General features: G+C 51.8%; 1 protein-coding gene and 1 non-coding gene across 4 annotated transcripts in view; one reads left to right on the top strand and one right to left on the bottom strand.

Moving 5' to 3' along the window:
• The window catches only part of LOC127033608 (zinc finger protein 420-like), a 512,279-nt gene that overhangs the window by 320,841 nt on the left and 177,209 nt on the right, over positions 1–14,229 (top strand). The window lies entirely within an intron of this gene.
• Positions 2,171–2,243, bottom strand: TRNAK-CUU (transfer RNA lysine (anticodon CUU)). The gene has a single exon. It is a non-coding gene; the product is annotated as a tRNA-Lys (tRNA).

Genomic DNA, 14,229 nt, shown 5'->3' with positions numbered 1-14,229 from the left:
TCTAGAGCCTCAACCAATTTTGGCCATCATGACCCAAAACCCAGCCCTAGTTGGCAAGTCACCCAGCAGGAGGGGAAAGATCTGCTGTTGTACAGCTAGAAACAAGGAAGTTGAGCACTGTGAGCTCCAGGGCTTTACCACAAGCCAGCATGAGGTCCCACTGAGATTTGAACTCAGATTGAAGGACTCAGAGTCCTGAGCGCTGCTTTTTACACCATGGGACCAGCTTGTGCTGCTTTCTCTGCACAGTGGTGACCCTCACGGGGCTAGCTCTTGTAAGGGACTGTTGGCCCCTTACCAAAACTTACTGAGCGTTTTGGTTGGCTAGTTCCCAGTCCCAATAGATGGGGGAAGGGCTAATGGGAAATCAGGACCCAGAGACTGACAGTCCCCAGGGGCAATGGGGAGAGGCCAAAGCTTCAAGTTAGTTGGACTGACAGGCCAGACAGTGTAATGAGGGAGTCACCAGGCTGGGGGTTCCATCCTCCGTGTAATCTGGAACTGCATGGGCCAGAGCGGGATGGAGCTAAGGAGAGAGGAGCCCGAGAAGAGCCGGGGAGCAGAACTGCACCAGCCAGGGAGAACCAGAGCAGATCTGTGCTGGGAGCCGAACTGCAGCAGCATGAGCCCTAGAAGCTGCCCAGGGAGCAGATCTGTGCTAGGAGAAGAGCCGCAGCAAGCGGAGCCAGAGAAGCAACCCAGGGAGCTGGAGGCAGAGCCACAGCAGCACTGGGGCTGGAGGTGGGTGCAGTGAGCAGCGTGGGAGAGAGGGGGATGCTGGGCAGAAGACCCAGTGCAAGGAGATGCCACCCATCAAGAGATCTTGCAGGCTAGACTTTTGGGGATGGGGGGATCATATTCCCTACATGGAGACTGACACTGGGAACAAGGGGCCTGTCACCTAGAGCATGTGGCCACTGCCAGAGCAAGTGTCCAGCCTGTGGTGTCCCTGCAGCACAGCCAGAGCCTGGGAAGGAGGCCTGGGACATGTGAGGGAGAGACTGTGACCTGCCCTGACCCTCCAGAGACGCCGGTTGTGATCTCCCTGCACCACAGAACAGGGTAACATGTTTTCGTTTAATCTTTCCTTATGTTTTACATTGACTGCTGAGTAATAAATGGTGTTTGCTTGAAGCAAACACCATGAGGAGTGGGTCAGGGAAGTGCCCAGAGTGGAGACACTGTAGCCCTGTTCAAGTGATCATGACAAGATTGGGGGTCAAACAGTGATGAGCTGCCAAAATCTTGACAATTGGTTCTCTATAAAAATTTCTGATTTAAGGGGGAGGGGAAGCTGGGGAGGGGCAGGGGCAGGGGAGAGACATTCGTGGGGCCAGTTGCCCCTGCAGGGCTTGGGGAAAATTCCATTCCCTCTAGAAGCCCTGGAGCTTGCAGCCCTCGCCCCCTTACCTTGTTTGCAGCTCAAAGCAGCAGGATGACTCAGGAACTCAGTTGAGCTGCCCAGCTGGTGCTGGTGGCTGGTCACACTGCAGCTGGTGGGAAACAGGGGAAGGGCCGGGGGAACCTCAGCCTCCTCAGCTGGGAATCCTGAGAACAGGATGGTCCAGACTGCAGACTGGAGTTCTTTGCCCACCCCCTGGCCCTTTAACGATCGGTTCTCAGCGGAGGTCCAATTTTAGCAGCTGGTTCTTGGGAACTGGTGGGAACCAGCTCCAGCTCACCACTGGGGTCAAACCCCCCAGGATTCCTGGGCCCAGCCTTGTTGGGATTATGAGGACTCTGCCACACATGAGAGTAGAAAGAGCCTCCTTGGGGTCAGGCAGGCCTCTGGGTAAGGGGGTGGGGACTCAGATCCTTTCTCTGGCCAGTTGCACCAGGGTCATGTATAAACCAGGGAAGTTCCCCACAATAGCCAGACCTCTAGCCCCTGTACCCTTGTACTCTGTCCTCATTGCTTCTCTGTCTCTCTCTTCCCCTCATCTCTGCTGCTCCCCCTCTGAGCTTTCTCAGCACCTGGCCCCACAGTGCTTCCTGCCAGCCAGAGACTGCATGTTCTAGGCCTGCTCCTTTGGATGTGGCCTCTCTCCTGATTCCTGAGGAAAGGAACCTTTCCAGGAAATGGCCATGGATTCTGGGAATCTGCATGTGGCTGGTGGAGAGCACCAAGAATCATTGGGCTCCTGGCACACAAGGTCACTTAAAAGCTGAGCACCTAGACAGGGTCTTGAACCCTGGACCTTCAGATTAAGAGCCTGATGCTCTACCAACTGAGCTACCGGGGCTTGTTCAAACCATCCTCACTGTTCACCACAAGAGCGAGCAGGTAGGCAAAAGAGAGGCAAAAAAAGTCCCAGGAACCCCTCCTCTTTTTCTGCACATCCACTGCCTGTCAGCAGGATTCCTCCTCCTCCTCCCTCCTGTGCCTCAGTGTGACTAAATCTCTACACCTAGACAGCTGGTTCATCTGCTGCACCCCAATCCCTCATGCCTGAGCCTTCTTGCCAAAGCCCTGCCCTTGGATCCATAGAATTAAGTCTCACATGTCGCTGGGAACTCTACTTCTTGTGCCTAGAGAGTCTCGGCCCCACTCAGCAGATGACCTGAGACACACAATGACCACCTTTTCCAAAGAAGTGCTTAGAGGGGTTTTTCTCATGTGGTCTAATGGGTAAGGTATCTGAGTGTGGATCAGAAGATTGAGGGTTTGAGTCCCTTGGTTGTTGTGTTTCTGCAGCTTTACTGTTGTGCTGAACATCCTGCTCCCCTCAGGGCTCGAACCTCTTCTTGGCTGCTCAGGTCAATGCTCTAGCTTCAGCTAGAGCCCAGGAAGGAGTTGGGGGTTGGACATCACAAAGGCTGGGGCAGGAGCCCCAGGTTCTTCCAGTCTAGCCTGTGCCCTTTCTGACTTGCCAAAGAAAATGGGAAGCTGCCAGGGCCAGCATGTAGAGCAGTTTCCCTCTTCCAAATGTGCGCCTGTCCTTGTGCTTGAGGGGGTTTGCTACATAGCACCTTGGGAGCCTGGGTGTTTCTCTGCTTCTGGCCAGCTGAGGAAAAGCCTCTTGGGGTAAAATCTCCTGCCCCACTGCAAAAGTGAGCACTGTGACTGGGAACAGACAGAGGCCACACCAGGGGGCTGGCCCTGCTTTCCTACCATCTTGTGATGTTGGCCACAGAGCATCAGCAGCTGCCCTGCATGCTGGTGACCTTCAATGAGTGTTTTGCATGGCAGGGAGCTGCCTGGCTGGGTTTTTTTGTGCTTGTCTGAAGGCTGCACATAGGCATGGTCCTGCCCTCCTCTAACCCTGCCCTCAGTTGCTCTGTGGCTTTTAAGCCTTCCCTTGGAGCCGTCAGCACCAGCTGCCTCTGCTCTAGGTGCCCAGAGGAGGAGAGGTGTGCTGGGTCACTTTTACAGATGCCCCTTCCCTGGTACTGCCATTGCTCAGCTGCACAGAGGAGTTTTCATCCCCAATCCCTGCCTAGCAGCCCTCTGGCACCATTCCTGAGGGTCACCCTGCCTTGCTGTCTTCCTGTCATGTGGGGAAAGATAGCTCTCATCTCTCATCGTTAAAGGTCAGGGGGGTCAGCTAGGGGCACAAGCTCCTTCTATGTTTTCCTACTGCAGAGCCCAAGATCAGGAACTTACCTTGGGTACAGGCACTCCTGTGCTCCCAGAAAACAAGCCACCCCTGCACAAAGAGGGATGAAAGGATTTGTCAAAGCCTGGGATTAAACCAGGGACCTCTAGCAGCTGCATAGTAGTATTTTGGCCTGCTGCTTCTCTGTCTGGGATGTTTTTGTCAGCAGTTGAACACGAAAAGGACAGGAGAACGAATGGCTGCTCCACACCCTCACTGGAAGAACCCAACACCCTTAGCTGTGGTGAGTAAGAAGTGTCTGTTGGCTGACAGGCCCTGTCCTCCAGGAGCTGGAACAGCAGCTGCCACCTCCCCCTCGGCTCCAGGCTGTGGGAAATGCTCATTGCCTGGCTGCATGGGCGGATGCTGCTCCATGCTGTGGAGAGCGTCTGTATTCCTCTGTCAACCCCCCGTCTTCACTGAGCCAGTCTGGTAAGGTCCCAAGTGCCCCCTCCGGCCTGGCAGCTGAGAGTCTGTGCAGACATCAACCCTCTGCCAGCTCCATAGGTAGCAGCAGCGCCAGACCCCTCAGCACCACAGGGGCACACAATGCACTTCCTGTGGGGAAATGGTTCCTTGTGGTCCATCTGCTAGAGTGAGAGCCAGGAGAGAGCAGTGTCTGGCTCACCTTGGGGGAGATAAGAGACTTGATGAGTGTTGATCTTCCTCCGTCTCCCCCACAATGCTGGTCAGTTTTATTGTCACTGTGATGGTCAGCATTTTCCTTCAGGGCTGGCCCTAGAGGGATCTGGAGTCTGGGACAAATCCCCCCTTTTCCCCCCAAGGCCCTGCCCCCACTCCATCCCTTCCCCCAAACCCCCACTCCTGTCCCATCTCTTCCCATCCAGCACCATTCGTCTCCCGCCCCCACCTCTTCCCATCCCTGCCCAGTGCCTCCTGCACCCCATTGAACAGCTGATCACTGGCAAGTGGGAGGTGCTGAAGGGGAAGAGGAGGAGCTTGTCAGCAAGGCCTGTAGTGGGGCGGAGAGAGCTGGCTGCCAGTGGGTGCTGAGCACCTATTTTTTCTCTGTTGGTTCTGCAGCCCCATAGCTCCCATGGAGTCGCTGACTTGGCTTCTTTTGCACTCTAGAGAGAGGTGCAGAACCAGGGCCAGGGCCGGCTTTAGGAAGTGTGGGGCCCAATTTGAACAGTTTCGACGGGGACCTAGCAGGGATTACTAAAAGAAATAAAAATTTTTTTAAAAAATGTGAGGCTTGTACTCAACAAGTGGTGCTCCAAATCTTCGGCAGCAGGTCCTTCACTCACTCCAGGTCTTTGGTGGCACTGAAGGACCCACAGCCGAAGACCTGGAGCCAGCGAAGTACCCACCGTCAAAGTGCTGCTGAAAACCCGGAGCACCACCGGGTGAGTAAAAATTAAAAAGGCTCCTCTAGCCAGGGAAGAGATTCTCACTGGGCATGGGGCCCTCTTAGGCACGGGACCTGATTCGGGGGAATTGGTAGAATAGGCCTAAAGCTAGCCCTGACCAGGGCTATGGATGATCTATGGGGCACCAGGTGAGTAGCAGAGGCATCCGGTGCTGAGAGTTTGCCTGACACCTTAGGGACACAGTGTGAGGTGGTGTCCCAGGGATCTCTATGAAAGGAGCAGAACAGGATTTACTTGGAGTGGTTTGAGAATTGAGAGTGTCTCAGGGGGTTGTACAGAGGTATTGCCTGGGTGAGAGGCTGGCGAAAACACAGGCCATGCTGTGAGCAGGATTCAAACCCGCACAGGGGAACCCTAGCGGATTTTGACTCCAATGCCTTAACCAGTCAACCATCATAGCTGTGAGCACAAAAATGCCCCAATGCCAGAGAATTTGGTAAAGAATCACAATGTCCAGGCTTGAAGTCATCTAAACTACAGAATTCCCACAGCAAACCTGGCTCCCAAAGCACTGGGGGGATTTGGGTTTGTTCTCTTTGCTTAGTCATGTGCAGTCGCACAGAGAGCACGTTTAAAAGTCTCCCGTCCCACGGAGCGGGAATGGGAAATGATTCTGAACTTGAAGCTTGATGTGAATGAGGATGTCTGGACCACAGGACCAGGGACTGATCTTTGCTAGAGAAACCAGTGACACATGGAACCAGGCTAAGGAAAATGTTTCCTGGAGTCAGTAACTGGATTAGCATCAGTATTGTGTAGAGAAATGTCTCACAAGAGGAGTCAATGCATTGGTGGGTCGGTAGCAGAAGTCACAGCTACAGCGGAGGAGGTCTAGCTTTGGTTTCTGGCCAACAAAGGGATGAGTTTTATTGTCTCCAAATTTCAGTAGAAAAATTCAGATCCAACTGTGTGTGGTTTGTTTTTCTCATTTGAAATGTTCTTGATCATTTTTCTGTGAAAACTATTTGGACAAGGTCAAGGAAGAGTTAGAACAATTGCAAATCTCCATGGGAGTGAGAGGGTCTCTCAGCACCGGGGGAGGCTTGGAGATTTTCATGGAGGGGAGTTGAGGAGATAAATGAGAGGCTTTTGCTCCAGCAGAGGGAGCGGCTTGGCAGGTTCATTTTTACCAAGTGAAACCCCCCCACCACACACACACACACACACACACACACACACACATATTGCTCCCCTGCTGCTGCTACCCCAGCTCAAACCGCACTGTCACCCCCAGCATGTGACCTACAGCTTCCCACTGACAAAGCCCTTATCTATCTGAGGCAAGATACCCTCGTCTGCCCCTTCTGCCAGCTGAGCCCTCCCCCTACAAAGCCCAGGACAACCCTGATCTAGCCATGCTGGGGGTTCAGGCTTAATCTTCAAGGCCGAGCGCAAAACCTTCAGCCGGGCACGTTTCGCTCCCTTCCCACCTCGGTCCAAGCGGCAAAGGAGAAACGGACGAGACACGCCGGCTGGAAGACGCCTCCCTCCCACTTCTTTATAGAATCTGTAATGTTATTAATATGAACTGGGACCATAGAGATCATTATTGCCACCACTGTTATATATGTGCAGCAAATATTGTGCAAAGGTTGGCATGTGAGGTGTCTATGACAAGGTTATGATTTGCTGGTTATAATTATGCTGCCTGTATGCGTGTACCATTTTTCTATTTGAAGTTAGGAATATGGGCTATGTACTTGTATCTCAAATATATTTGATTCCGAGTAGCCTCAGTGTCGTCAGCCCCCAACTCCTTCAGGAGTCCATAGCAAAGAGACCCCCCACATTGTCCTGGACTCCCTGGGAGGTGCCTCCCACCCCCCACCCAATGGAGCACCAAGGATTAAAGTGGCAGCATCTAGTGTCAGTGGGGTTCAGTGGCTCAGTCTAGATGCCTGAGCTGGGGACCCATCCCCATAGCGCAGCTCGAGGGCCTGGGCCTGAGGTGTTCACAGCCCCCTCCTCATCCCTCCCTGAGCCCAGCCTGGCTCCTCACCTGGAACAAAGCAGAAGCGTCCATTGGCCTCGCTGCTGTCTGAGTCCCAGGCGCTGCTGCTGTCCCATAGGGAGCGGGCTGAGCTGCTGGGGCTGAGAGAGGGATCCTCCACCTCCTGCCCTGGGAAGGCTGGAAGGTCCCCACTGACCAGGCAGGGCAATGCCTCCTGCTGGAAATCAAGGCTGGGCTCCTGGGGCTGCTGCTGCCCACATAACAAGCCCTAGAGCCACTCTGCCCAGTTCTGCTCCTGGGCTGGGTCCTGCCTGCCCAGCCGCATCCTGGCCCAGCTCCATGTTGGCCTGGCCAGTGCCTCTCCCACCTCGGCACCTGGACCAGTAGCAGGTTTCCTCTTCCAGAAGGCTGGACACTTCCACCTCCTGGCCCGGCTGAGAGCTCCTTCCCCGCCAGTGGGGATGGAGGGGTCACTCCACTCCTGGGGAAGATGGCAGCTGCTTCCCTCAGGCTCTGGGGCCACCGGCAGAGCCTTCTTCCTGAACATCCTCAGGAGCCTGGCCATCCTGGAACCGAGCGGGGAGCAGGCGTGAGTCTAGGGTCAAGGCAGCCTCTCACTATCCAGCCTGTTTGGTCCCTCCCCATCCCTGCCCCAGCCACAGCAGCTCCTCCTCCCCCCCACAGGGGTGCAGGGAGTGCAAGCTACACACACTGGCAGGAGTTCATTGCATGATCTGCTCCCCATCAAAGTTCCCCCTCCTCATCCCTGGAGCTGCAAAAACAGGGGAGTCTCGTCCTTTTCGAGCACTGGGGTCAGTCACAAAGACCGCTGGTCACTTTGGACAAGCAGCTCCCTCTTTCCAGCCCAGGACATACTCACCCCCCTGCCTCACCCCCCACCCAGGCTAGAGAAGGAACAGAACCCAGGAGTCCGGACTTCTCCTGGGAAACCATTCCCCACTTCAAAGTCCCTAGGCATAGCAAGGCCAGGACCCCCTCATTTCCCATTGATTTCCATGCTCAGCAGCTCACTGGGTCTGGCCCAGCCCAGAGACTCTCAGTCTGAGGAGCAGTCTCCCACAAGGGAAGGACTGGGAGCCCAATTGATGGGACCTTGCCAAACACACTGGAGACGGCTCTGGAGAAGCCCCTGCCTGGTCTGAGAGTGAGGGGCTTCTGGGGGCTGTTTGCAAATCCAATCTCCTCTGGGAGAGATTCTCTCCCCCTCTTTCTGCTTATCCCCGGACAGACAGGGGATGCCACCAAGGAACCCTAATGCCACTCACTTGCTCTGGTGACAGAGCGATGGATGGAGGATGTTCAATGTCATCCCTTGCCTTTCTCTTCACTCTCCAAGCCCAAAGCAGGCTGGAGAGATGGGTGGTGACTTGAGGAGTTACCCTGCCCAGCCAGCAGGCAGGATGATGACACTGAGTGATCGGCTGGCTGTGAAAACAAGAGTCTGTCTTATTGCCAAGGAAAGGAGAAAGTTGGCCAGCAGCAGGGGGTGCAGAACATCACCCTCATGTGGGGGTGACAGCGCCTCCGGGATCCTGCAATCCCAGCACTTTACACACCTTCCTGGAGCCTCCCAACCCCTCTGGGCTGTTGGGACTGCAACCCCAACCCTACTCATGAGAAACAGGCCTGGGGAGGGGAAGCCACTGGCTCAGGGTCACACCAAGTGTCAGAAGGATGGATGGGACCCAGCAGTCCTTCTTTCCAGGCCCCTTCGCTAACCACTGCTGCACACTCCCTCCCACAGCTGGCAGTAACAAGCAGGCCCTCATGGCCACTTCCCCTGCCTTTGAGAGGGCATGTGCTCTGCTGGAGTCACTGGACCAGGGGACTGGGAGTCAGGACTCCTGAGGTCCATGGCTGGGGATTTAATACTTTCCCACTATTGGAAAGTGCTGGGAGAATCCCCCAGCCAAAGCTGCTGTGACAGTGCTAAGCAGCATCTGACCATGAAAGTGAGAGCGCACTGTCCAGGAGGAGGAGTGTTTGGCTCTGGGGTTTCACTTCAGCCCAGTCTAGAGAGAGGGGCCCAGCCATGGAGTTTGGCTCAAGAAGATCAATTCTCCAATTTGTTAAAGGTGTTTTGAATTCCAGTCCTGTGCTCCAAAGTGCTTGGTGTCAGTTGCAAATTTTAGAAGCATGCTCTCCACTCCATTAACCAAATCAGTAATGAAAACATTGAATAGTACTGGACCCCGGACTGATCCCTGCTGGACCCAACAGGTACACCCTCTCCATTGGACAGCCAAACATGGAGAAGGGCTCTTGGAGTCTGGGCTTTCAACCAGCTCTGCACCCACATCACACTGATTGCATCTAGACTGCATTTCCCTCATTTGCTTGTGAGACTGTCCTAAGGGATTGTGTCAAAACCCTTAGTAACACCGAGTATCAGAGGGGTAGCCATGTTAGTCTGGATCTGTAAAAGCAGCAAAGAGTCCTGTGGCACCTTATAGACTAACTCCAAAACTCTAAAGCTGCAAAACGTCTGTTAGTCTATAAAGTAACACCGAGATAGATCCCATCTACTGTTTACCCACCTCCACTAGTCCCAGAACCCTGCTAAAGAAGGAAAGAGGATTGGTTTGGAATGATTTGTTCTTGATAAATCCATGCTCACTTGTCCTAAGAACCAAAATATCCTGTAGGTGCTGCTGACACACGGATTGTTTAGAATGTATTCCAGTATCTCTCCAGATATGGAAGTGAGGCTAGCTAGTCTGTAAGTCCCAAGGGTCTCTTTGTTCCCCTTTTAAAGATAGGTCCTGTCTTGTACATGGGTGGGAAGATGTTCTTTTTCAGGGATCTCAGACGAGAACTGGGGCACAACACCTGGTTTGTTAAGGCCACAAAAACAGAGGCAGGAACCTCTTCTCTCCTGCTGGCAAAGAACCCCAGGTGCCTAAAAGATAGGGACTCACATCCATGAATGGGCTTTGAAAAAGGCAGTGGTTAAAAAGTTTGGCCCTGACCATTTATTGTTTCCACAGACTAGACCTTTTAGCAAATTTTAGAAATTCTTGGTGCTAAACACCATGAAACTCCCCTTTCTCCTTCACAGAGGGTTTTAATGCCCCTTATCTCACTTAGGCTCACGACTGCCCAGAGTTCGAGAATTGTCCCTGTTCCCATTGGACAGATGGGGAGGAGCCTGAGGTCCAGAGAAGGGAAATGACCTACCCAAGGGCATACACAGCAAGGCGGTGGCAAAGCCAGAAAGAGAAGCCACCAGTCCTGACTCCTGTTCTAACAACCAGCAAAACCGCCCGCCCTCAGAGGCAGGGATAGAGCTCAGGAATTGAGATGGTGGGGAAATTTAATTGAAACCATTTCTGTCAGAAAATCCCATTCAGACTAAACCAGGTTGTTTCTCGAAATCAAAACATGTGGGATGAAAGTTCTTTGCAAAAATATTTTGTTGCAAAACAAAAGCATCTCCTGTTTGTCATAGTGTGTTAAATTGTCTCGTCGCCCACAAAGAGGAGACACTTAGATCACAAACATGAGATAAGATGCTTCAGTCTAAGCTAAGTAGTTGCTGCTCTTAACAATTTCAAAATAAAAAAATACAAATAAAAGAGACTATTTCAGCAAGTCTATTATGTCATAATCTGCTCTGAATAAACGTGATAGGACACCTCAAATTATGCACTAATCCTAGTGACACTCTCCAATGGATCCCCATCCTCCACCCACCATGAGGTAGGTAGGAGCGGATCATTAGTATCCCTACTTGAAAGAGGGAGAAGCTAAGGCTGAGAAAGGAGAATTGACTTGTCTTAGGTCACACAGCCAGCCAATGGCAGAGTTGGGAATAGGTCCCAAGAGCCTTGATTTTGAAACTAACCATCAGATCTTGAATTTCAAACACTGAATGACTTGAGTAAAGTGTTCTCACATTAGCTCCAGACCAACAACAGTGCACAGTAACTATTCAGCAAGTATTTTAGGAGAATTGCAGTGGTAGAGAGAATCATGAAGTGCTCAGAGACCATTAATGCAGCGAAGCAGCAAAATTTGTCAAACATATGACTGGTTCTGACTTATTTCCTTGGTCTTCAAAGAGAACAACAAGGACCTGAGTCTCCTCCCTGTCAATAACCCCCTGCTCAGCCAATCATGGTAGAGACTGAGGATGAGAGGGTGATGGTTCTCACCAGAGAGCCCAAAGGATGGATTGAACCGATGGGGTTCACTGCCCAAGCACTATTTCAGCCACACACACACACCCCTACTTACCTACCTCCTCCTGGTGTTGGGAGGGGAACAGGTGAAAGGACAAAAGAAACAAGAGATGAAGAGAAAGGAGGGATGGATGGATGGAGGAAACGGTGAAACCAAAAGGACAAACCCTAATGTCCCCAGTGATTTATGGGACAAAATCCCAGGTGCGGAATAAAATTCTGCCTTCTTAAGCTCGTGTTTTCCATGCCTAGAGTTCAACTGTCAACAGATGGATCTGACTGAACAGGTTTCAAACCCTGAGGAGGCTCTTACCTTCTAAACAGGGATGGCTGTTTTCTAGTAAAATCACTAAAAGGGAAGGAGAAAACTCGAAAGAGGTTCCTCCTGGCGCTCACGTCCGTGAACCTGAATACTCTCTCAGTCCTCAAAGAGAGACCTGGAGAAAGACTTGCTGATGCAAAGCCACAGGGGTCTCTGAGGTTTCCCTGGCCCCTCGCCCCTGTCCTGCCTGGCTGATGTCAGCATCTCTCTGTGAGGTCACCACCTCCCCACTACCTTTGACCAATAGTCTGAAGTCCTGCAAAAGGCCTTTGTGATGTCACTGCCACCCCCATCCCTTGCTGTGCTAATGTCCTGCCCCTGGCCAGGCACTTTGCAGGTTTGAGCTACTCCCTGTGGATCACCCCACTCAAGGAGCGTTCATTCTAGGAAGCAAGCCCGTAGTTTTGGATCATCTGCAAATTTTGTCAGCTCAGTTTTTAGCAGATCATTTATGGAGATGTTGACTAGTCCTGGTCCCAGTACAAACACCACTAGTTACCTGTTTCTATCCTGAAAACTGACCATTTAGTCCTACCCTTTGTTTCCTATCTTTTAACCAGTTATTGATCCACGTGAGGACCTTCCGGAGGTGAAAGTAAGCCGGCATGTTCCAGTATAGGGTTCCAGCAAGAGCCGGTACACTGTGCCAGCCCAGCCCGGCTTCCCCAGGCTAGTGATTTTAAGGGCCCAGTGCTCCCTGCAGCGGCCGGAGCCCCAGGCCCTTTAAATCACCTCCCGAGCATCCCTGTTGGAGCCCCGGGAAGCAAATCACTATGTGGATGCTGCTCTTTCCAGCTCTGCCAACACAGAGCAGAAGCTTCCTTACAGTGGGGGGGGGCACCGTTGTCCAAACTGTGGCACCCTCATGACACCCCTTCCCTAAGGACCTCCACTCACACCACCTCTCCCCTCGAGGCCACACCCACAGAACGCCTCTTCCCCAAGACTGCGCCCTTTCCCCCCCTTCCATCATTTGTCCTAACAGCCAGTAAAGAGTGGTGGGGCCATGGCCCTCTAACTCCCCTGTTCCAGCACCCCTGACACAGAGCTAAGCAGACAGCAGTATGTGCATGTGTGTGTGTGTGTGACAGAGAGTGCTGTGCTGAGCTGAGCCAGTGAGAGAAGAGGGGCTGATGTTGGGGCTGATGTTGGGGCTGTCCCCTGCCCCCTGCCTCAGGACTGGTTGCTTCCAGCAGCTGTCTGAACTTAGAGACAGTGTGCCGACATACTCACTCTTCTGCAACGCACACACTGTCTCTCTTCCCCACACACACACACTCTCTACCCCACCACTTGCACATTGCAGTTGAAAAGCAGCTGGCAATCTAGTAGGATGCCCACAGAACAATGGGATAGAGAAACCTGCATCATGTGATGCTGTACCAGCCCGTGAGGCATTGCAAACCCTTCCCAAAGCACCCTGCAGCCAGTTGCACAGTGGGATAGCTACCCACAGTGCACTGCTCTCTGTGGTGATCCAAGAGATTCTAGCATGAATGTGCAATGGTGACACAGGGTGGACATGCAACAGCTGTTCAATTAAAAACTTTAACTAAAGCCATATCACCCATTAGTGTAGGCCTAGCTTGAGAGTGAGACAAGTTCTAGCTCTGTTGAAACTAAAGAACCACAACTTCCTTTGTAGTTTGACTGCAGATCAAGTGGTCCTTGCTTCAAATCCAAGTGCCTCCTCACAAACCTGTTCCTTCAATAAAAATAATTCCGTTTCCAGTATGTTCAGGAGCTCCACTAAATAGGGACCCCTGAAATGAAAGGACACACTCAATGTTTTCCTGTGCAAATGCATAAAAATCTAGCAAACATGTTCCCCTAACTGAAATCACTTCCAATCCTCTAAGTCTCTAGATTTGTTTTCATCAATTAAACAAAGGCACATGAAAACACATTTGCAAGTCCTTGGCCTCCATGGGCTACAGTGTGCAGAAGAACAAGAACCACATCCACTTGGGAGGAATGGACTAGTCTGTATTACATTTGGTAAGTAAGTTGCCATTGGGACTGAAAACTCTACTGGAGGTGGACAGGAGCCTGCTACAAAAATAAAATAACCAAGATTTGCCAAACTACCAGTTACACATTCAATCCTCTGTTTGTGCACATGGCATCAATTGGGGCTCTAATAAATGGCAGCCTTCCTTTAACACAGATTGTTGTTCCATGTAACTTTCAGATACATTCAAATGGCAGCTGTTTAGAGGTCATGTGCTGCTAGTTTATGAGCAGCAGCAGAGTCTCTGTACATTTACCAGCCGTAGAGTTGAGTGTGTCTGCATCCAAGTAACTGCAGAATCAGAGTGGCACCAGACAGTTAATTGCACAGTCTCATTTTCTGATCTCATTGATCATTTGGCTAGAAACAGCAACAGTTTGGTGTTTTTTGTTTTTTTCCCCTTGGTTTTCTCCTAAGGAATGTGTGATCTTGAGCATGTTATTTTAAGTTCCCTGTGGGTCAGGACAATTCTATCTCCTTGAAATAACTGGGTAAGTGACCTGTTTGTATAACCTAGAATAAAGGAGCTTCTGTAAAGCAGTTTTTGCCTTTAAATATGCTGGGATAAAAATAGTAAATTCTGCAGCCAGACACCAGGCCAGGATCAACTGATGGGGCCAGGATCAATTAATTAGAGGAGAAACAAACTCTTGAGAAGCAGATGTAATTTGTCCCCAAACCTTTCCTTGTTCTCATATGCTATCAGAGATTCTCTTCTAGAGGGCAGAGTTAAGGTTATCTGGGCATGTACCATCA

Source organism: Gopherus flavomarginatus, chromosome 13 (genome assembly GCF_025201925.1).
Source record: "Gopherus flavomarginatus isolate rGopFla2 chromosome 13, rGopFla2.mat.asm, whole genome shotgun sequence".
NCBI classification, from domain to species: domain Eukaryota; kingdom Metazoa; phylum Chordata; order Testudines; family Testudinidae; genus Gopherus; species Gopherus flavomarginatus.
This window is presented reverse-complemented; position numbering and strand designations above follow the sequence as displayed.